Raw genomic sequence first — 24,201 nt, 5'->3', positions numbered from 1 at the left:
ATGGAGGTATAAAAAAAACACATATAGAGATTGTGATAAATGTTCATTCATTAGTAAAAAGAATAACTACTAGTGTATAAGTATATATACAAGGTTACACATTATCATATACAAAAATCACAAGAACATGAAACATTATAAGTCATCAAATCCATATTTTATTAAAGAATGTCAAAACTTGTTATGTGATTTGCCTTTAGCTTACATCCCTAAATCATGTGCTTTGAAAATAAAGCCTAATAATTTGCTTACAAGACTAATCCTAGTGATTCTGAGTCGCCACTTCTTTAAGGACTTAGGACTTGGTGTTTGTTAAATTGAACTTAATTAGAAAAGTATTTCATAGACTATAGATGAATTTATTTGAAGGGAAACAAATCAACTTTTACGAGGGCTTTTCTCCTTTGGTTTTTAGCATTTCAGGAAACTATAAATTCAGTCTTGTTCTAACAAATGTTATATTTCAAAATTATTAGTTAACAAAAAGAGAAAATAAGAGTTTTTACCTATTTAATTTTGTTGTTGCAAAAAATGAGAGCCACTTCTTTGCATGAACAAAACCACTTCTTGTGCCCACACAAACGAGTTATTTCTTATTAAATATTCCAAGAAATGATTTGATGACATTGATTGCATTCTCATTGATAAATGATTCATCTAATCTTTTTAATAACGGATCGAAAGTACATCTTAAACATCGGGGAGAAATTAATTATCACTTTATTATAATTATTTTGTAGGTAAACAAATGTCGTTGTTATCTTAGTATTTTATCCAACATCCGATTTTGAACAAGAGTCTTCTAACTCTTTCAACTCTTAACTCAAACATATTGGAGTTACACAATTCTCTCTACTTTATTGAAAATACTTTTTTTTTGTTAACCAATGGCTTTCCCTTTCTATACATCAAACACCTCAGCCATTTAAATAAATTGATTGTCATTAATAGCATTAGCAACCTTGAGAATTAAATTTTACCATTTAACCTTGGCATAAGATATTAGACAGACAGACATTGGTTAAAGTAAATATTTTTCAAGATAGCCGTGCATCTTTATGCTTGCTCTACCCCAGACTTTAGTTACTGAGACACTCTGTATACATATATAATTTTGTGTTGTTTTTAAATTTTAGTCATGTCAACTAATGTGTTGAATGTATTTTATATACCGCCTTTATGTACGGGGAGAATCTGTGATGTTCAAATAATACTACTCAGTCTTAAGTCAAAACGAATCATTTCCCGATGGAGAGAGAATGTTATGTGACTACTTAGAATATTATACAAGTGAATTAAAAGTAGAAAACAAAGCTAAATCCTACCTTTTGCATTCCAACTACTAAGACCACACCTTTAAATTAATCACTTTCTTTGATAAAGTTATTAATTAACTTGTTAGTGTAATTGCTTTCATGAAATCAAGTGCACCAACCGACTGCATGTTATGCAGCGGAAAATCAACTTCAACACAAGTTCGAGTTAATGTCTACAGAGTTTTCTGATGATGCAGTTGTATAGAATAGGCTAGTTAGTCTTCATTCAGCTATCTAGTAAAAAATCTAAGTATTAAACACATGGATAGGGTAGTTAAAATTCATCCAGATGTAGTTCTTAAATTTGATGTCCAAATACCAAATTTCAATAAAAAGCCAAAGGGAAGTCGTCATGCTTAAAATTGGTAGCTTGCAAGTGAAAAAATAAAAAGCAGCGGTAGAGAGGATAGGAAATGCATTGCCTACTAGTAGTTGAGTCCAAGAGTCCCACATCGAAAGAAAGGGAAAATATTGAGATAAGCAAGGGTTTAAAATAACTTAAATATCGACAATGCAAATTACTTACCTGGATGGGGTCAATGGTTGATCATGAAGGACCATGGCCTAGGAGAGTGACCTCCATTGCACTTAGGAGGGGTGCTATCCTAAGGTCTACCCATGTGGTGGAACCTACATCATAATTTGTTGCAGTGGGGGCCTGCGTTCGCGCGGCCCCTTCCTATTCTTATATGAAATTTTTTGGAAGGATTATTTAATTTTTGTATATTACATGAAATTGTCAACTTTTCTTACTAAATGCAGTGGTTTTAAAAGGAAAAGTGGGATATTTGTAGGCTCAATTAATATGTTCACCATTAAAACAATTATATATTAATTAGAACTATTTTAAAAGGAAAAGTTGTAAATACTAGAACCAACCAATGTTGTGAACTTGAGATGCAGTGGTCTGTGATCCCTACTGTCATGTCTAAGACCTATAAGACTCGTGCCTTAGCTCAAGTACTATGGATCAAATCTTAACTTTTTGAATGGGTAGGCCAGGAGTGTGCAGCCACCAGCCTAAACTGTCAAGTTTTATTTGTTCCATCACCTTGGTGGCCCCATATGGGTCACAACATGGTGCTACGACACCTACATGTGTGATATTTTAGCCAATGTGAGACTTAATGGATATAAATCTGTATAGTATTCAGATGGAACATGGTTTTTTAAATGTCTTACTTTGTCCTCGACACTCCTCAATCACTTTTGACATGTCATAACACTAACCATTGAAAAGATGTTATTGAGGGATTAGATCTACATATATAGAGAGGGATTACTGGACCAAATTAGTGAGGGATTTATTCTATTCAAAAAGTTATACACTCACAAAAATGGTCCAAAACCAATGACAGTAGTGAAAAAACAATAAATTTTTGGTTAGTTTTTAACTGGAGATGAAATAAATGAATTGAAACAGTAATAGTTCTTAAAGTATTGAAGATCTCACTTGAGTGCCTGATAGAATATCAACACCATGTTTGGCATGGTTTAATGCTTGGATCATTGTGATTAAGGTTGATCTTGCATCACCTTCTTCATAAACACTTGTGAGATAGTTGTGCAGCTCAATCAACCCCTAACAATGGTTAAGAATATAAAGAGAACAAGAATAGTTATTTTTTGATACTATATAATTAAGAATTGAATATTACTTTGTGGTCCATTGCTGCAACTTCGTCCATTACTCCTTTAAACCATTCAAAAGATCCAGGTTCTCTGGTAACCCAATAAAAGTAAGCATTTGTAATCCTTTGCGATCTCTTGTGTCTTCCTGGCGTTACATTTGAAGAGGTGAAACTATTGAAACTCTCATCTGATTTTGTTGTTTCTGTGTTTGAGTCCTGCACTTGGCCTTGTTAAAGTTTACAGGTGATGACAAAATGTAATCAACATTATAAAAATAACTAAACAAGAGCAAGGAGTGTACCGTTTGTTCGTCAATTGTTCTCGTGTCACTGAGAAGATCTCTGAGAATACTAATGAAGGGTGTTGCTCCAATACCTAATCCTATGAGCAGCAATACATCAAAATTCTGGTAATCTTGTGCTGGAGCTTCGTAAGGGCCATCTACGAGCAGCTTCGGCTGTCTGTAACAAAATTCTAGTTTGAATGATTTACAATTTTGTAAGTTGAAATTATTAGAAAGCATATGAGTTGAAGTTTTAAAGTATAGTCACGTCATAATATTTAATTTTGTGAATAATTATAATCAAATGCGGTTGATGCAGCCTGAAAACTTTGATAAAATTCTTAAATTTCAGTTCTATTATAAACCCTTTTTTAAAAACTTTTACATGATCTATACTTACCCTATTTGATCCATTTTTATTAGTTCTCCGAATGTTGAGCTGGAATTTACCGGAGCCAATTGGCCATCTTCGGTGAAAAGTAGCTTAAGTTCTTGTGTCCAGTCACCTACTGTTCGAATGTGAACACTTAGCTAAAAAATCAAGATCTTATTTGCATGTGCTAGTAGTGGACTGTAAAATTTAGGATGATTAAAAATTGACCTAAGAGAAGAACCACACTCACCACTCAAATGGAGAGATTTTCGGGCATTGTAAAAATATGTACTGGCCACTTTTGTACTTGAATCCATTAGGCTTTGACATGATTAAGCTGAAGACATTTCCTGGTAGCACTGAAACCTGCCAAGTCAAATTTAGAAAAATTAAATGGAAGTTATTATCAAACCATTAAAAGCAGACAATGGAGTGTGGTTTATTTTTATTACCTTCAAAACTTTTATTGCATAGTGTTGCGATCTACGAGTTCGTAGAGTACGTTCTGCAATGTACAGCAACAACGGAACAGAGATATACATCCATGTCTAACATCAAAAGTAAAAAATATGTTATTGTACATTCATCATCGCTCACTATTCTTCCATACCCACGAAGATTGTGGTCGAAGTTCTTACCGTTTTCTGGTACCACTTATGTGTCAAATTCAAGAAAGATCCATGAATGAACAGAAGAATGTAAACAATACCGAGAAGATGGTGCGAGTACCAGAATGCATTAAATCCTGTCAATCTGTTGATTGGTGAAGGAAGATTTACTGCATTTCGTCGAAACTGGCTAGTTGCAAGAGTAAATGATATAACCATCAAAGTAACCATTGTGATTCCTGTTACACCTTCAATGCTAATCAAAAGGGATTTGTATGTTGGCTTTTTGTTATTGAAATCAGCAGATACAATTGAGAACTTTTCAGGATGCTTCGAAATTAAATCTTTTTTTGTCTCAAACAAAGCAATGCAAATTATATGTCTCGTCTTTACAAGAATAAAAAGAGCAAGTGACACCTCTATCAATTTCTTACTCTTAACATTCCCTCAACACTAAAGGATACAAACCTGCTAAATAATTCACACTCTGGTTAATTAAAGCTGCAGTAATATTGATTTTTCTACCATACCAAGCAGCTCTCATTGTTATATAAAAAAATGATTTTCACTTGAATTGAACTAGCAATTCAACAAAAACAAAAAAAGGAGAAGAATTGGTAGGTAGCGCTTAAAGAAACATCTTTCCACATTAAAATATTTGTCAAGCACGATAATGGAACATGAAACATTGTAAGCCATCAAACTAATAAACAATGTAGTTTTTGCAGTCAATAATATTATGGTTGTATAAACTATATTAGCTTGTATTTTACCATAATATTATGGGCCACTGCAAAATCACAATAGAAAGGACATTCACAATTTATATCTTGACAATCACCTTTGCAAATGATGATTTGCTTAGTTCTATCAAAGGCCTACGAAACCCTCTCACTGTGTTCTTCATGGCCCGACAATCATACACAAGTTGGGAAATACATTGCATATCCTTCATGTATTATATTGGCAAATGATGATGTATTTCAACTCATACCTTTCTCGACATTTTGACTAAGATCTTTTGGATTGCACTACTTCAAACCCTGGCACATCCCACTAAATTTAGTTCAAAGCTTCTCGTGAGGGAGGCAATGACTTACAGTGTCTGAATAAAGGGGGTGTGGAGGTCCTATAATGCTCCATAAGGTACTTTGTCAAGTTGTAGAATCTCTTCTTTTTATTACACTGTTCGAAACTCTTTTGAATGAGTTAGGCTCACTCTATTTATTTTATAATTATGTAGAATCTCATTAGATGAGATAATTAAGTTTAGTTTCGCTGCAAATTTATGACCATTTGTTAAACATATGGAAAATCCACTAAAAATTCCACTAAGTCTGAAAATTTTGAGAGGTTTAATACTGTTTGCTTTTAGTTTTTGAAGGATAGTGTCAAACTTGATAGGAATGATGCACATCAAACTGGAAGTGAAATTAAGGATTATAATTCATAGAAATTTAAGGTAAAGCATTAATAATTTTTTAAGCGGTTCGAAGGATAGACATGAAAAACTCAATTTAATTATGAACCCCACCGCCAAAAAGAGATGGTTCAAGGGACTAGGCTCACCAGATGTATTTTTTGAAGGATAGTGTCAAACTTGATAGGCACATCAAACTGTAAGTGAAATTAAGGATTATCAGTCATAGAAATTTAAGATAAAGCATTCATAATTTTTTAGGCGGTTGGAAGGATAGACATGAGAAACTCAATTTGGCAAAGAAACGCGGCAGAGGAAGCATACTGCATGTTGTTCCAATCATGCAAGTACAATAAGCCACCTAGTAAAGAGAAAACACAAGCAGAAATAAAATGATATGATGATACTTTTCTCTGACTGTTTCTTTCAAGTGATTGTTAAGACAACTAACCTGGAGTTTTCTGGACACTCTAACCGTCATTCTTTTGCAAACAGGCGCAGGAAAAATAATCTGCTTTGGCCTGATATTGCTTTAGTATAGATGCATATGGACCAGCTTTACCTTCTAGTAATACCTACAAATTGGATTTGACCATTTAGTTTTTATTGCATGATTCCTTGAACCAAGTCACAATTGATTATTACCTTTGATAGGAGGGTCTGGACACCGGCATATTTGTTGTCCCAGGAGAATTCTTTCACTGAATAGCCAGAAGAAGCATATAATTGGTGAGCACGGGATATGGACTCATCATATAGCCCTCTGTATCTATCTGCAAACGTGAAGAGCTGCAACAGATAGAAGAATATTAATAACTCCACAACGAGTGTATATTTTGAGAAAATCTCCGCGAAGCGGAGAGTGTATTGCTAGTACACTCACACTTACCTGTTTTGCATGGACTAACAAGAGATTAGAGTAAGAAGAGTTGTATGTCCTGAAAGCTATGGCTGCAGCCGCCAATGCAGCTGCAGTTTCACCTGTAAGATCAGAACCAGGATGTTGTTCATCAATTTTGTAAGCAGTTCTCGGAGTCGTCATGTCTTCAGCACGTTCCCAGCTGTAGTGATCAGAAACTCCATCACCCACCTGAAGTTTCACAGAAAAAAACAATTGTTTTTTACGCCATAAGCACACTTAACATTCAACCAGATTAGTTGCACTGGTCTTACCTGTCCCCAAAGAACATTAGGCTGAGTATGCGCTTTGACGAAATAATCAGTTCCCCATTTAATGGCCCGCAGTGTATGTCCGATTTGGTTTAAGTCTGTTATTTCCTTGCTAAACTCAATAGCTCCCCATGCAAGCATTGTCACGCTGGCAACCCAAACTTAACATGATCACCTGCATCATAGTACCCTCCCACCAACTCTACCTGTAGTAACAAACAAACACAAGAATTTAATATAAAACAGCGATCATTTTTATATAAAAAATAGGGTTCACTTGAACTGAACTAGCAATTCGGCAAAGAAAAAAAGGAGAAGACTTAGTAGGTAGCATTTAAAAAACAAATCTTTTCACACTAAGATCTTTGTCAAGCACGCGGACTAGAACATGAAACATTATAAGTCCCACATCGCGAGATAACAAAGAAGCAGAAAAGATGTCAGATATAAAACACACAATTAGACTGCATTTCAACTCATACCTTTCTCGGCCTTTTGGCTAAGATCAAGTGTAGTATCTGTTCTTATCAGTTTAATATCTGATATGTGAGCCAATGGTTCACACGATATTAAATTTATTTTTTGAGGGGGAGAGTCCACTACAATAGCTTGCTATTGGGTCTCTCAAGTGTCGCTTTTGCGTTGCACTATAGTAATAGCCCGGCATACCCCACCAAATTTAGTTCGAATTATAATCTTATTTTCTGTTGACATTTTAAATTACTTCAGAATTTACTACTGTATAACTTGTATAATCATATTTTATCTTTACAGCATGTTATCATCTAAGCAGTTTCAAAACGATTGATCACGATAGATCACAAATAAAGAATTCACTACTGTAAAATGATTTATCATAATTGGCAAGTCATTGTGCTCTTAAAAAAACTCAACATCCAATTCAACCTCCCTTCAAATAAACTAGTGTTTTAATTTGATTGTATTGAAAACACGTTACAATCCAGGCACAGCTGAGCTAAAAGTGTCCACAAAACAACTCGCTACCAGGAACAGCTGGCTGAAAGTGTCCACAAAACAACTCGCTACCAGGCACAACTGAGCTGAAAGTGTCCACAAAACAACTAGCTTAAAGATCAGCTCTCGCACCCACTTCAATGCTGCTAGCATGCCTAATGCTTCTCTGATATCAACTGTCATATAACTGGTTCCAGCCGCAGAGTTTTGGCTCCCACCAACATAACCAACTCGTTCCTACTTTGATATTGCATTTAGCATGTGAAAGATTTTCTCCCCAAATGTTTCTATTTAGCAGCAGTGCATGCTCTGTGTCTCCACGTGTCCAGATTTTGCCAAGTCAATAAAAAGTGCCTGGGAAAGACCAAGGCACAACCCCAAGCCAATAAAAAGTGCCGTAAATATTACTGGTAAAAATTTCCAACAGTTTTGAAAAGGGGCCTTTGTGGTAAAAAAAATCTACAAGTGGGTCCAAGGAGCCTTTACCATATGGTACTTTGTAACAAGGGGGGTAAATTTCCAGTGGGATATTGGACCAAATTAATCGGTACATATATAAAAGTGAACAAACATGGTGCTACGACACCTACATGTATGATATTTTAGCCAATGTGAGACTTAATGGATATAAATCTGTATAGTATTCAGATGGAACATGGTTTTTTAAATGACTTATTTTGAACTCGACACTCCTCAATCACTTTTGACATGTCATAACACTAACCATTGAAAAGATGTTATTGAGGGATTAGATCTACATATATAGAGGGATTACTGGACCAAATTAGTCACTACATATATAGAGGGATTTAATCTATTCAAAAAGTTATACACAAACTAAATACACTCACAAAAATGATCCAAAACCATTGACAGTAGTGAAGTAGTGAAATGCAGTACATACAATTTGTAAAGTGAACAACCATATATACCTGGTTTAGCTTAGAGTAACATCAAGCAACATTATAACTTGCCACTGCTGCTTCATCAGGCTCTGGTTTTGTTCCCAAAACTGGCTCAACATTCCTTAGGAATTTAAAAAAGAAAGTAATGGACATTAGGATTATCATGAAGATACCATTAATTAGTTTTATCCTAATCCAGATATACTCCTACCAAATTGGATGCTTCGAAATTAAATCTTTTTATTTATTACACTGTTCGAAACTCTTTTGAATGAGTTGGGCTCACTCTATTTATTTTATAATTATGTAGAATCTCATTAGATGAGATAATTTAGTTTAGTTTCGCTGCAAATTTATGACCATTTGTTAAACATATGGAAAATCCACTAAGTCTGAAAATTTTGAGAGGTTTAATATTGTTTGCTTTTATTTTGTGAAGGAATGACGCACATCAAACTGGAAGTGAAATTAAGGATTATAAGTCATAGAAATTTAAGGTAAAGCATTCATAATTTTTTAAGCGGTTCGAAGGATAGACATGAATAACTCAATCTAATTATGAACCCCACCGCCAAAAAGAAATGGTTCAGGTGCAACATGTTGCTTCTTCAACTTCAGACTTTGTTCCTAAAACAGAATCAAATTTAGCATGTTGCTTCTTCAACTTCAGACTTTGTTCCTAAAACAGAATCAAAATTCTCTAATGCTTCCTCATAATTAGCATTCCATCAACATTTAATTCAGGAAAGTAATGAACCTTAAGATTATCAGGAAGATGCCATTAATTCTTTGGTCCTAATCTAGATTACAATTTCATATGGAAAATATCATGTTTTACATCTCTATCTTATCTTTAAGAGGAAAAAAGTCACAAATCCTACATTCCTTATTTCAATATTGTGGATTGGAGGTGCAACAGCCCGTGTACCTTTGACATGTTATAACACTGTAATCCAAAAATGCTGCAGCCGATATTGCCGCCATAGGCAAGCAAGAATTCAATCAAATAGCGGTTGACTGAAAATACAGGAAAATAAAATTCCAAAATGCAAAATGCAGATTAACATTTCATTAAAAAACATGTTTCTGCCATGTTTATTGTCTATGCAAGAACAAAGTCACCAATCCTTTATTCCCTATTTTAATAAGCAATCGAGTAATAAAGGAAAAGATTTACTTAATTCATCACAACCTTAAAGATTTCTATATCTTAAAGTTGAGCAGAATTGGAAAAGGGAAAAAAACAATTCTATGGATTGAATTTTCACATTATGATGCAGTAGCATCTATATATAGGCACAGCTGGCAAGCTTAATTCTATCACTTGTCTAAAACTAACTAATGCTATAACCAACTGACTTATCTAACACTATATGTATCTATTAAAGAATATACTTCCATTATGAAATCTCCTAGCTGTTATAGTTATAGTTCTCATAAAATGATGGAGGTATATAAAAAAACACATATAGAGATTGTGATAAATGTTCATTCATTAGTAAAAAGAATGACTACTAGTGTATGAGTATATATACAAGGTTATACATAATCATATACACAAATGAACTCTAACACTCTCCCTCAACACTAAGGTATACAATTCTACTCAAAAGTTAGTTTATAGTAAATTAACGTTTACCAATGAAATTGTTATCCAATGCATGTTAAGTTAAAATCTTCCATTTTGGTTTATTAAAAAGGATCTTCAGCTGCAATAAATTTTGATTGTTCTGCCATAACAAACAGCTATTATTTTTATATAAAAAATAGGGTTCACTTGAACTGAACTAGCAATTCGGCAAAGAAAAAAAGGAGAAGACTTAGTAGGTAGCATTTAAAAAACAAATCTTTTCACACTAAGATCTTTGTCAAGCACACTAACTAGAACACGAAACATTATAAGTCATCAAATCCATATTTTATTAAACACTGTCAATACTTGCTCTATTATTGTCCTTTAGCTTACTTCACTAAATCATGTGCTTTGAGAATAAAGCCTAATAATGCATTAAAGTCCCACATCGCGATATAACAAAGAAGCAGAAAAGATGTCAGATATAAAACACACAATTAGCATACATTTCAACTCATACCTTTCTCGGCCTTTTGGCTAAGATCAAGTGTAGTATCTGTTCTTATCAGTTTAATATCTGATATGTGAGCCAATGGTTCACACGATATTAAATTTATTTCTTGAGGGGGAGAGTCCACTACAATAGCTTGCTATTGGGTCTCTCAAGTGTTGCTTTTGCGTTGCACTATAGCAATAGCCCGGCACACCCCACCAAATTTAGTTCAAATTATAATCTTATTTTCTGTTTTGACATTTTACATTACTTCATAGTTTACTACTGTAAAACTTGTATAATCATATTTTATCTTTACAGCATGTTGTCTAAGCAGTTTCAAAATGATTTATCACAAATAAAGAATTCACTACTATAAAATGATTTATCACAAATAAAGAATTTATGTCTAAACAGTTTCAAAGCAGCATGATAATCATAATTGTCAAGTCTTTGTGCTCTTAGAAAAACTCAACATCCAATTCAACCTCCCTTCAAATAAACTCGTGTTTTAATTTGATCGTATTGAAAACACGTTATAATCCAGGCACAGCTGAGCTGAAAGTGTCCACAAAACAACTCTTTATCAGGCACAACTGAGCTGAAAGTGTCCACAAAACAACTTCTACCAAGCACAGCTGAGCTGAAAGTGTCCACAAAATAACTTGCTTAAAGATCAGCTCTCACACCCACTTCAATGCTGCTAACATGCCTAATGCTTCTCTGATATCAACTGTCATATAACTGGTTGCAACCGTAGAGTTTTGGCTCCCACCAACATAACCAACTCGTTCCTACTTTGACATTGCACTTAACATGTGAAAGATTTTCTCTCCAAATGTTTCTATTTAGCAGCAGTGCATGCTCTGTGTCACCAACATAATCAACTCGTTCCTATTTTGATATTGCATTCAAAATCATGCTTAATATAATCATTATGAATATGCATTTCTTGCAATTATGAAATCGCACAATTGACAAAGTCAACATTTTGGACCATCCGATCAAGATTTGATGTCTCACATCCGACCTTGTATAATAGACTCGATTACGAAATCTAAATGTAGACCATCTAATCTTAATTAATTCAACAATCTAGATTGTACGGCTGTGGCAGATGAGGGATTTCCTGACTACATGGGTTCGAATCCGCAAATGCTTATAATAAAATAACACACATAATGATTGTGTAAATAAAAAATGAGATACTTTTGAAACTAAAACACAGTATATTGAAATTTGTTGTTGAAAGCATTATCATAACATACCTGGAGCAATATAACCATCAACTTGGTCTAGTTGCTTCACAGCGACTATCATGCCGTTTTTCTTCAACGCGACTTGATAAATCTTTCTGATACCACCATGGCGGAATAAATTATCTTCATCCAAATGACTTATTTCCTCAACACCAATATTGAGTTGGTGAAAAGATGTTAGTTTCCATTTTTAAAACTTTTTTCTCTTGGAATCCTTACGCTTCTACAGATCAAAACCACGACGATGAAGATAACAACAATGATCAAGAACATTACATATTTATAACCAAACATAATTCTTCTATGATCATAATCTTTATCACAAATGTTCAAATCAGCACTTTGGATGGAGGGAGAGCGTGTCAAAATAAGTTGAAAACAAGAGATAGACATGTTATAACATTGTAAGCACAGTTGGCAAGCTTAATATCATAACCTCGCCCACCAACAAAAAGAGATGGTTCAAGGGGCTAGGCTCACCAGGTGTTGTGGGCTGGAGGTGCAGCGGCCCGTGATCCCTCCACTGTCAAGAGTAGGAAGTGTTCGCTGCTCTCTTGGAATCCTTACGCTTCTACAGATCAAAACCACGACGATGAAGATAACAACAATGATCAAGAACATTACATATTTATAACCAAACATAATTCTTCTATGATCATAATCTTTATCACAAATGTTCAAATCAGCACTTTGGATGGAGGGAGAGCGTGTCAAAATAAGTTGAAAACAAGAGATAGACATGTTATAACATTGTAAGCACAGTTGGCAAGCTTAATATCATAACCTCGCCCACCAACAAAAAGAGATGGTTCAAGGGGCTAGGCTCACCAGGTGTTGTGGGCTGGAGGTGCAGCGGCCCGTGATCCCTCCACTGTCAAGAGTAGGAAGTGTTCGCTGCTCTCTTGGAATCCTTACGCTTCTACAGATCAAAACCACGACGATGAAGATAACAACAATGATCAAGAACATTACATATTTATAACCAAACATAATTCTTCTATGATCATAATCTTTATCACAAATGTTCAAATCAGCACTTTGGATGGAGGGAGAGCGTGTCAAAATAAGTTGAAAACAAGAGATAGACATGTTATAACATTGTAAGCACAGTTGGTTCAAGGGGCTAGGCTCACCAGGTGTTGTGGGCTGGAGGTGCAGCGGCCCGTGATCCCTCCACTGTCAAGAGTAGGAAGTGTTCGCTGCTCTGTGAAACCAGCCTCACGCTATACCCTCCTGTCTAAGACACACAAGACTTGTGCCTTCGCACAAGTCCCATGGGTCAACTCACAACTTGGAGTGGGCAGGCCAACATGGTGCAACCACCAACCCTGCAACCACCAACCCAACCTGTTAAGCCTTAGCCATGTTCCATCACCTTGATGCTCCCACATGGGTCACAAGCTGGCGCAACTCAGCTCGGCGAACTAACTAGCATGTCAGACATTTATAAGCACTTGCCTGTGTGATATTCTAGGCAATGTGGGACTTAAATGGATCCAAAATGGTGTAGTATTATGTTGGAACATATGTGAAATAATAATAATACTAGAGAAGAAATTGCACTTAGTCTCTATTGCATATTGGAAAACAAGACAAAAAGAAATCGATTTTAAGTCGGGGAGTCTTATTTCTATAGTAGCAAGCCTTCTCTCAAATCGTTTTCCCGACGCTCTGCCAATTCTTTTTTCCTTAAGACAGTTTTGCATATGAAATTTTTAACATATCTCAAACATTTTGATTATGTCCAAAAATATGTTGTACATTGTTCTTCCATATTCACCATTTGTTTGATATAGTTTGCATACAAGCATGCTATTAAATCATTGCAGTTATGCTGCAGACAATTATATGACAGGAAAATACGGTCAATGCGATGTTGCGGATACCTCAAAATACTTTTATGCTGCATTTGTAGTTCCATAATGCTTATGATAAAATGTCACAAACAGTAATTGTGTAAACAAAGCATGAGATACTTTTGAAACTAAAAACAGTATATTAAAATTTCATGTTGAAAGCATTATCGAAACATACCTGGAGCAATATAATCATGGGTGCCAGCAAAAAGGCTATTTTTAAGCAAACCTTGCAACACCAAATTCAGCAATTTTCTCATAATCTTCATCAAGCAAGATGTTGCTAGATTTTAGATCCCTACGAATAACAAACAGGTGGAGAACAATCATGGTGCAAATAACAAATCCCTTTTGCACCTCCCAATGCAATTTTATACCTGTGATTCCAATCCCATGCAACCTTCTCATACTTTCTATTTCTATGAAGAGCTTCAAAAGGATTACCATTTCCCATATACTCAAAAACTAAAAGGTTGGTTCCTCCTTTAAAAAAACAAGCATAGACCATCACCTAAAATCTCCATTTCTGCAGCTAAAACCCTCATACTATCACCTTTCTCTAAAATGGAAAGATGCTAGTTTCCATTTTTTACTTGCTTCCATGGCATTTTTGTAACTTTTTTGCTCTTCGAATCCCAATGCTTCTACATTTCAAAACCACAACAATGAAGATAAGAACAATTAATGACCAAGAGCATTACATATTTATAACCAAAGCGAATTCTTATATGAAAATGATCTTTATCACAAATCTTCAAATCAGAATTCGATGAACTTTTTGGAATTTTCTCAACACATGAATGAACCTTTGTGTCCAACAAAAACAGCAGTCTAGATGTTGAACATTTTGATTCATTCATATCTCAAACATTATGGATCAAAAGTGTATCAAAGTCATATTTATAATGAATGTGATTAGTAGCCATTAGTCATGACTGTAGGCTAAATGGATTATGAGAAAAGCTTATAATGCATTATTAAAAGTAGAGGTTGGTAGTAATAACTTGCTTTGAGCATGATATGATATCACTAATCTCAAAGTACTAAAGTCATATATATTCAATATCAAACTCCAGAATCATAAGCTCAATCTTGACAAAATAAGTTCATGTTTGGATAAACAACTCAATTAAGGGATTCTCATAAAAATGCTTGTGATATAAGCTATTCTCTATGACAAAAGATAAACTAAATTTAAAATGTTTTCATACAAACTATAAGCAATTTTTATAAACTATGACGGAAAGATGTCAAAATAAGCTGAAAAAAAAGAGATAGACATGTGATATGCTAGGACTGATGAAATAGATAAATCAATTAAAAGATACCCTAAGCTTTCAATACAAAACAACTAACTTGAAGATGATAAGCTAGTACTTATCTCCAAGGTTTTAAAAAACGGTCTATTACCGCGGAAACGGCAGAGACACGGCAGAGACAAAACAGTATCGAAAGATGCTGATAATGATTATTCACTACTTTTGTGATAAAGAACAAATTGTGATTGATTCACGCCGCGATGACCGCAATCGGCGGAGTAACACCTATACATACCAAAATCACAAAAATCATTGTCGTTTTAAACCTTGCTTATCACAAAGCTGAGATGACGGTTGAATCTCAAAAAGGAAGGGTTTTGAGAAATGGGTATTTGAGAGACAATAAGGAAAAGGAACGGTTCTTGAAGAAAAATGACTAGTGATGTTGTTAGGCTCAAAACTTTGATTTTTGTTTTCAACTCTTTGAATTTGTGAAAAGAAAAAGGAGCGAGTGGCAGCTCTCCCAATTCCTTTTACCCGGCAAATTTTATAGTTCATTTTTATATGTATTTATATTTTTAAATTATTATATCCCTCCCTTTAATTCAATTATAGAATGTGATCTTATGAGTTTTTAATTAATTCAATTTCTATGATTTACTTATAGATTAATTGTTTTATGATTTGCATTACCTAATCTTAGAGTGCATTACTTATAGATTAATTCAATTTTAGGGATAGGGGGTGTGACACATCTAAGAGTGTGTTAATTTAATACTTTAACTCTTTTATTTAAATTATGAAAGTATTAATAAATTATAATATTAGAATTACCTAATCTTATAAGTGTCTATCGTGCATTAGAGTATCTTGAGGCCATAATTTTTTAGATGATACGGCATGGCGAACCATACTAACTAGGTTTCGAGTCCCTCAAGTGAAGTTATATAGAGTTTGACTGATGAGACTATAAGTCCCTTAGGCCAGGCGTTAGACCTCTCGGGGGGATTTCTATGAACCCCTTAGGCAAGACTTAAACTAAGTCTCTTAGGCTAGACTTTAGTCGGGTCTCGGGCGAGATTTATATGTTAGTCACACCCGAGGAAACTCCAAATCTCTTAGACGGGGAGTTTAAATGGCCTATTTAATGGGGAATTTTAGTCCCTCAGGCAAAGTTTTATTGAGTCGGGTTAATGAGACTGTAAGTCCCTCGAGCGAGGTGTTGGACCTTTTAGATGAGACTTCTATAAATCCCCCAGACAAGACTGAAATTAAGTCTCTTAGTCTAGGCTTTAGTTGTGCCTTTTGGGCGGGATTTATATGTTGGGTCACGCTCGAGGAAACTCCAAATCTCTCAGACGAGGAGTTTAAATAACTTGTTTAATGAAAAATATTAGTCCATCAAGCGAAGTTATATTGAGTATGGTTGATGAGATTGTAAGTCCTTCTCGACAAAAGACATTGATTGTGTCACTAGCGAACTGGGTCTAATTGTCAGAGACAATGACCCTAAGAAGTCTTAACCTGCACATAATTCTCTACTAGTAGAAGCGTCAAACTCTTTCAATTGTGATCTTGGCGATAACTTCTGCCTCTGTCCACTTTGTAAAGTAATCTACTTCCGCAATCAAGAATTTTAATTGGCACCTGAACGAGCCTAAGATGTCCACTCCTCACTGGTATAAAGGTCAGGGCATTGAGTGAAGAAGTTCAGTCGGGGCATGGTGAAGGTCAACTTATCTCTAACATTGGTCACTTTTCTTAATGAAAGAAGTGATATCCTTCATCAGAGTAGGCCAATAGTATCCCACCCTAAGTAATTAGTGGGCGGGAGCTCTTCCACCATTATGATTGTCGCACACTCCTTTGTGAACTTCGATGAATACTATGGCAGTTTCATGCTCTCTCATAAATCGCAGTATTGGAGAGGCTCTCCTCGTTTTATAAAGTTTTATTGCTATAAGGGTGTACTTGGAGGCTTGTCTTCGGACCTTCCTTGCTTCTCCTTCATATGGTGAGAGTTCGTCTTCCTGCAGGTACTGCAGTATGGACAACATCCAACTAGACTCATGAATAACTTCCAAGGAGTAAACTTCACTTGCATCAATATTGAGGCAGTGAGAGTCTCTTGGATCATTGTAATGTTAAACCCTGTCGTTTTTTAACTAGAAAGCTTGGACATAAGGTCTGCTCTGAAAGTTTTGTTCATGGGGAACATGTTCTATTTCAAAATATGCAAACTGTGAGGATAGACTGTGTACATTGTGTAGATATTTTATCAAGTGAGGTTATTTGGCCTAGTATTGCCCAAAGATTTGGTTGGCGACTAATTAGGAGTCGCTTTTGGCTATCAATTGGGAGGCTCTCATCTCAAGGGTGAGGACCATACTGATAATGAGGGCTTCATACTCTGCCTGATTATTGCTAGCTTTGAACTCAAACTTAAGTGCTTTCTTGATCAGTATTTCGTCAGGACCTTCCAAGACTATGGCGCTACTTCCATTCACATTTGAGGCACCATCGACCGGTAGTGTACACTCTAGAGGTGTCTTCTCGTCTATATGCGAGCTAAACTATGTCACAAAATCTGCCAGAGATTGGGATTTTATGCTTCCTCTTGGGACATACGGATATTATACTCTGAAAGTTCCATAACCCAGGACATCGTTTTTCATGTCATGTCTGGTTTTTTCAAGACTTGTCAAATATGATAGTTTATTTTCACGAGGATCTTATGACCCTGGAAATATGGTCACTACTTTCTCGTTGTGACTACAATGGTAAGCGCCAACTTTTCAATCTTTTGATATCGTGTTGCAGTTCCTCTGAACACCTTACTTACAAAACAAATGGGAATTTATACCTTATTCGTCTCCCAGACGAGTATTAAGCTCATCACTTGATTTGTAACTGAGAGGTATATAAGTAGTGGTGATTCCTCTATCTGGCAAGTGAGAATGGGAGATGACACGGGGAAGGATTTTACCTTCGAGAAAGCCATATTTTAAGTTCCACCCAAACCTCTATTTATTCTTCGAGGCGTTAAAGAAAAGGAAATCATTGTCACACACCGTCTAGTTCTCATAGCCGACTCTCCCAGACATCTTAGGAATATGATGTAGTAGAACCTGAAGTTCATGAAGCCCATGTTAACCATGAAGCCCCTAAATCCCAGGAGGAAGCCGCTGGCGATCCCGATGCCCCATTGGAGAGTTACTCGAGAGGGCCATTAGACACCTCCTTACTTTATCATTATGCAGTCCATCCTACTAGGCATGCATGACATGAAGAGGTATATTTCTTTTCTTTTGTAATACATATACTATAAACTAATTAAAATCTATATTAATGATGGGTTTTATTTTTTGTTACTGTTTGTGGGTTTGTTGTTTCTAATTGATTGGTCAAACCTTGTGGGTTAGATTATGTTCTTGTTGTTGTATGTTGGCTTGCGTGTTTCTAATTGGTTGGTACACTAGTATTGTTTCATTGCTTTGCTTTTTATTATTATAATAATAGAATAATTGGCGAGGTTATATCTAGTAGCATAATATTTCAAATGGCTTCCGAAAAAGAAAGAGATCATTTTGTGTTTGTTTTACTGGCAATAACTATTTTTTATGGGAATTTTAGTTCAAGATGTATGTTAAAGGAAGAGGATTATGGAGTCTCCTAGATGATGTATCTAAGGCACCTGTCATACCCCAATTTTGTCCCTACCCCGATACAATCTTCATTTGATCCATGGCCATACTGCACATACATGCTTTCATTATTTCATCATCATAATTTCATTGAACTTTCATAACTAAATACATATTACACGGACTTAAGGCATGGTGTTTACACCCGAAAAAAACTGGGGTTATCCGGTTGAAGTTCTAAAAAATAAAAATAAAAATAAAAATAAATTGATTGGGTAATCGATTACCCTAATCAGGGTAACCGATTACCCAGACCAAAAATTGATTTTTTGGCCATTTTGGGACTGTGTAATCGATTACCCTAATTGGGGTAACCGATTACACCTGCGCAGACAGCAGAAATAGCTCTATTTTTTACACAGTGGACCCTTTGGTTCACCCACTTCAACCCCTTTGTTTCCCGTATAAATAGAGCACTATTTCCCCTCATTTTTCATGTTTCCTAGCCCCCAAAAGTTTTGTCCAAGTACCATTTACTCTCCTCTCCAAACCTAGGTCAAAACAAAAAATCTTTCTCACTTAGAAAAGTCACCCCACCAACTTTTTTTGTCCTCTTTCATGTTTTTTTTCAAAGCTCCTTATTCTCTAACACTCACAACTCAGCTCCTTCACTATACTTCCATCATAAACACTTTCATCCCAAGCCCCTTGCTTCATATCTAAGTTAAACATCATTTCAACCTACCATTTTTCAATATTTTTGGGTAATGATTTTAGCTTAAACTTTGTTAACTTTTTGGTTCTGTTTTTGTGTTGAAAATGGTTGTTTATTCTTGTTTGATTTTTTGAGAGGTTTTTGTAACACCTCAAAATTTGCCCTCCTCTCTTGGGGCTAGCTTAGCATATTGCATCTCATTTTTAGGGCATTAGGCATTACATCTTTGCATATCATGTGAAATAAGCAAGTCATCCTCCTAGGTCTTTCTCAGAAGATAGAGAGGTTAAAAGATTCAAGCTTGAGGGTCTCATGAATTGATCACTAATCATCTGAGGTTTGTGCTTCAATTAGGGTTTATTGGTTCCTCAAGGAGGTTGGGCATTGTCTTGGTTGAAATGGTACACCATCATCATCATGGTTCATTATTCCTGATCAGACTCCTTGGGATTAGGGTTTTGACCTCTGGTCAACCCTAATCAGTTGCATTCTTCTAGTCAAGGCTCTGCAAGGAGATGAGGTCTTTAATGAGATGGAGATCATCATATGGGATTTTATTGAGCTTGTATAAGCTAGGGTTTCATTTTGGTTCCATTTCATCAAGTGGTTGAGGCTCAGAATCATCAGTGCATGACCAAGTCATCTGTCAACCACAAAAGTCAACTGTCAGGTCAACTGTTGGATTTGGAGGTGGGAAGTGGTTAGAGATACTTCATTCATGTTCAAACAAGTCTCATTTGACATTTCAAACATCAACATTGAAGAATTTAAAGTCAGGTCAGAACATTCCAAAAATAGAAAGTGACCTATAATTCAAACTTGCCAAAAATGGAAAGGTTTTGATCCAACTTCAACTCAAGATTACATCATCAAGAAAGCTTCAAATGAAATTTTGTTGAACATGAAAGTTGTGGATCTTTCTCTCCCATTTTCAAAAAGTCCAAGATCATCAATTTCTCATGTGTGGTTAAGGAGATATGATCAAAACATGGCAAAGTGTACTTGAAGATTCAAATGGGCATAACTTCTCAACCAAAACTCCAAATTGGATGGCTCTTTTTGCATTGTTCTTATTTTGACCTCTAGTTTCCAAATCATGCATTGCATTGTACAAATTATCATCACATGAACATTTGGAAATTCACTTGATTTTTGGAGGGAAAATATGAAGTTTAAAATTGGCGCATGGCTTGATCTTTTTTCCACTACCATTGGCTCCAAAATGAATTTTGAAGTGAATTTGAAAGCAAATTCGTGCACTATTCACCATGCATTTCATGCATAGGGTGAAAAGTCTCATTTTGCACTTACACCTCATTCTTACTAATTACACTTTGCATTGGCTTAAACTTGATTAAAGCTTGATTAGTGGAACCTATATAAGCCTAAACCATAACTGTTTTTCAATTAGCTCTCATAATTTCAGATCTAGATCTCAAACTCCAAACTTTTTCTCTCAAATTTTCTTTCAATTTCTTCAAACAAATTGCATTTCTCTTGGTTGATTCATCATTCTAAAGCATCATTGAGCAAGTTTGGAGGTAGAATTCAAGAGAATCGTGGCACATGGAAGCATATTCAAAGCATGAAGCATCAATGGTGATTTGAAATTCTAGAGGATTCGTGCACAATTGAACTTTAATCTCTCATCCAATCAACTCTACAAGCTGCATAGAGGAAGTTTGGAGCATTGCAAGGCCTGGACAACACAAATTCCAACTTCTGCTCTTCAAGAGGTTACAAGTCAATCCTCTTAATTCTCAAAATTCTTATGATATTATTGTAGATCTTGTTGTTGTGGTCATGCTGAGCTTTAAATCGTGCGAAATGATGCATTGTACATGGAGATATGCTTGATTGAATGTTTGATGTTGATTCTTGTTTGCTTCGATTCATGCGTATCTTGATGTTTCTTGATGGAATATTTGTGGATTCATGCTCTACGTTGAAGGACCTACACGATGCCATGCTTGTTTTTAAGTTCTGGAGAATTTGTTCTTGGTGTTCTTGAATGCATAACACTGTTCATGAACGTGTGACGAAGAAGATGATGATTGAGTTTTGGCAACGTTTTTGGATCCTTTCTGCAACATTAATCTGTGGCTGTAGGTGTTTTAGGGTTTAATTCTCATTGGTTCATGCTGAATCCCATGCGCGCTTCCCATTGGCCAGTTGCTTTGACCTGCGCTTTGACTTGCCAGCAATTAAATGAAACGGCAGCGTTTAGCTGCTGGCGCCAATTTATTCAAATATATTAATTAATATTTCATTTCCTTTCATTTTATTTGTCACATTTTATTTCATTTCATTTTCAATCTTTAAAAAATCAAAACAAATTGAATATTGCTCCAAAAAATACCAGGTTTTTTGCATTATGATCCTTGTGCTCTCTACTTTTTTATCACCATGATTTTGAAAGTTGTGCTTGGCTGGATAATTTTTTGCCCTAGGATATTTGAACATGTATGCTATTTTGACATTGCCTTGCTTATTCATTTGTGAAATGCTGGTCTTTGATCCAATGAATCTGGAAATTTGCAAGATGAAACTAGAGACTTTGCTTGACATTTTGGTGTTGATTTGGTATTTTTATCAATTGTCATCTATGTTTTATGCTTGTGTTAAGTTGGTGTGACAATTTGTGTCACACCTTTTGATGTTCAACTTATGTGATGTGTTTGCCTTACCAAATGATCTCCAATTGTCCTGATTTTTTGTGTGATGCATATTATGAATGTTGTGATTGCTCATGAATTTTCTTGGAATTGTTTGGATCATTTCTGATTTAATTGAGATTTTTCATTCTGGTTGGTCACATTTGAGCTTTAAAATTGCCTTGAACTTCAATTGATCATGAAATGGATTTGGTAGATGATATTGGTATGAGACCTTTTGGATTATTTCAAGATGTGTTTGAAGTTGATTCATGTTAATTTTCAGCTTCTGTTTTGAATTTTTTTCTCCATCTTTGACCCTAGGCTTTGACCTAGTGGTTGGTGGCTTATGTTTGAGCTTTGATTTCAGGTTTAACATCCAAGTTCCATGGTTAATGTTGCTTCATCACTTGAGCATTGATGTTTGATCTTGATTACTAACACTTGTGGGTTTTGTAGGTTGATGGTAACTCATTTGAGTTGGCCTTTTGGCTTACACCTTTTTGTACATTGGGATTGTCTGTTGCTTATTAACTATTGTCTGTTTGTCTGAGTACTGTATTGATTTGTCTGATGTTTCCACAGGTACTTAAGTTGCTTTAAGTTCATTGTGAACTTTGCTTTGCTTGGTTGCTTAACCACTGAGGTATAATTCCTTTGACTTCATGTAGTCTGGAAGACCTGTTTTGTTATGTGGGCAGGCACCTGTCTGAAGCCCTCCTTAAGAGGCAATGCTTGTGAATGTTTACTTTTGTGCCAAGCAGGTAAAGACCTCTTAAGAGGCGATTGGCAGATAAAAGAGATGTGTAATCCATCTCCTGCTACTCAGTGTGTCATTCACTTTGCTCACACACCTTGTGTTGATGCATTGTGGATAATAGCCCAAGATCTATGTTGTGTCAGTCATCTGTGGAGAAGAGTTCCTACATTCTGAACTCCCACATCTTCTATTTTGAGTCAAGCTCTCCCAGGCCAGGGATAAGAGCTGTGAGGTCTTATCCTTACTTCCCATTTCATCTGCTTCACCCTAACTCTCAATGTTAGGGTTAAGAGCTAACTACACCCGATTCCAGTTGGCTTGTGTTTCACAGCCTAACCTTGTATGAGCCCAATTAATTGCATATAGTGTGTGTGGTTGTTTATTGTGCTTGTGTTGTTTGACTGTGCTTGTTTAGGATAGCTTGCTCCCTATGCAAGTTAGATAGAAACCTTAACCTAGGACCATGGTGAATTTACATGATAACTATTAGGCTCGAGTCAGTCTCCCTTCTAGTTTGTCATTTCCCAGTCTCTGGTTAGGTTAGAAGTTCTTTCCCTGCGTAGGGGAACTACGTCGCCCTGATCCTCATACCAGATGAGGTACGTAGGCAGGAGATCGTACGAGATCTCTTCGGGCGCCCTTTTCTTTTTTTGTGTGTGTTTTCTTGACAGTTATTAGGCTCGAGTGCCGGACTCCCTATTAACTTGTTTGTTTGTTAACCTTCTTGTGTGTGTTAGGAGATGGATGTAAGACCAGCGATTGGCATTCCGTATCCTATTGGTGTTTGTTTGTGTGGAGTCTGACGTAAGTCCAGCGATTGGCAGTTGGTTTCCTGTGTGTGGTTTGTTTGTCCGGAGTCTGAGGTAAGTCTAGCGATTGGCATTCGGTTTCCAGGTTTGCCTGTTTGTGTGGAGTATGACGTAAGTCCAACGATTGGCAGTCGGTTTCCCGTGTGGGTTTTTGTTTGGCGTGTGTTAGCCGAACTATGGTAGCTCTGATTCTCATTCCAGATGAGATACATAGGCATATGATGCGATATCCTAGCGAGCCCGTTCCCCCTTTTTCCATCTGTGTTTTATTTCAGTGTGCGTGCATTCTTTTGAGCAGTGTTTAGCAACCTTTCTTCTATCCCTTTGAGCGTGGATCCCGTCGAGTACGACGGATGTGTAGGGGTGCTAATACCTTCCCTTCGCATAATCGACTCCCGATCCCATCTCTCTTTGGTCGCGAGACCATATCTTTTCCAGGTTTACTTCGAGCGTTTCCTTTCCCTCTTTTGGGATAAATAACGCACGGTGGCGGCTCT

The 24,201-nt window shown here is 35.9% G+C and overlaps 3 non-coding genes and 2 pseudogenes across 3 annotated transcripts; 3 read left to right on the top strand and 2 right to left on the bottom strand.

Annotated features, from left to right (window-relative positions):
* The window catches only part of LOC127108050 (endoglucanase 5-like), a 39,760-nt pseudogene extending 24,112 nt beyond the window's left edge, over window positions 1–15,648 (bottom strand).
* Window positions 51–12,068, bottom strand: LOC127102279 (respiratory burst oxidase homolog protein E-like; annotated as a pseudogene).
* On the top strand, window positions 1,835–1,995 carry LOC127109010 (U1 spliceosomal RNA). Its single transcript, XR_007796500.1, has one exon. It is a non-coding gene; the product is annotated as a U1 spliceosomal RNA (small nuclear RNA).
* LOC127109562 (U2 spliceosomal RNA) lies at window positions 7,281–7,476 on the top strand. The gene has a single exon (XR_007796836.1). It is a non-coding gene; the product is annotated as a U2 spliceosomal RNA (small nuclear RNA).
* LOC127109492 (U2 spliceosomal RNA) lies at window positions 10,772–10,967 on the top strand. The gene has a single exon (XR_007796770.1). It is a non-coding gene; the product is annotated as a U2 spliceosomal RNA (small nuclear RNA).
* Window positions 15,649–24,201: the final 8,553 nt, after the last annotated feature.

Source organism: Lathyrus oleraceus, chromosome 7 (genome assembly GCF_024323335.1).
Source record: "Lathyrus oleraceus cultivar Zhongwan6 chromosome 7, CAAS_Psat_ZW6_1.0, whole genome shotgun sequence".
NCBI lineage: Eukaryota > Viridiplantae > Streptophyta > Magnoliopsida > Fabales > Fabaceae > Lathyrus > Lathyrus oleraceus.
This window is presented reverse-complemented; position numbering and strand designations above follow the sequence as displayed.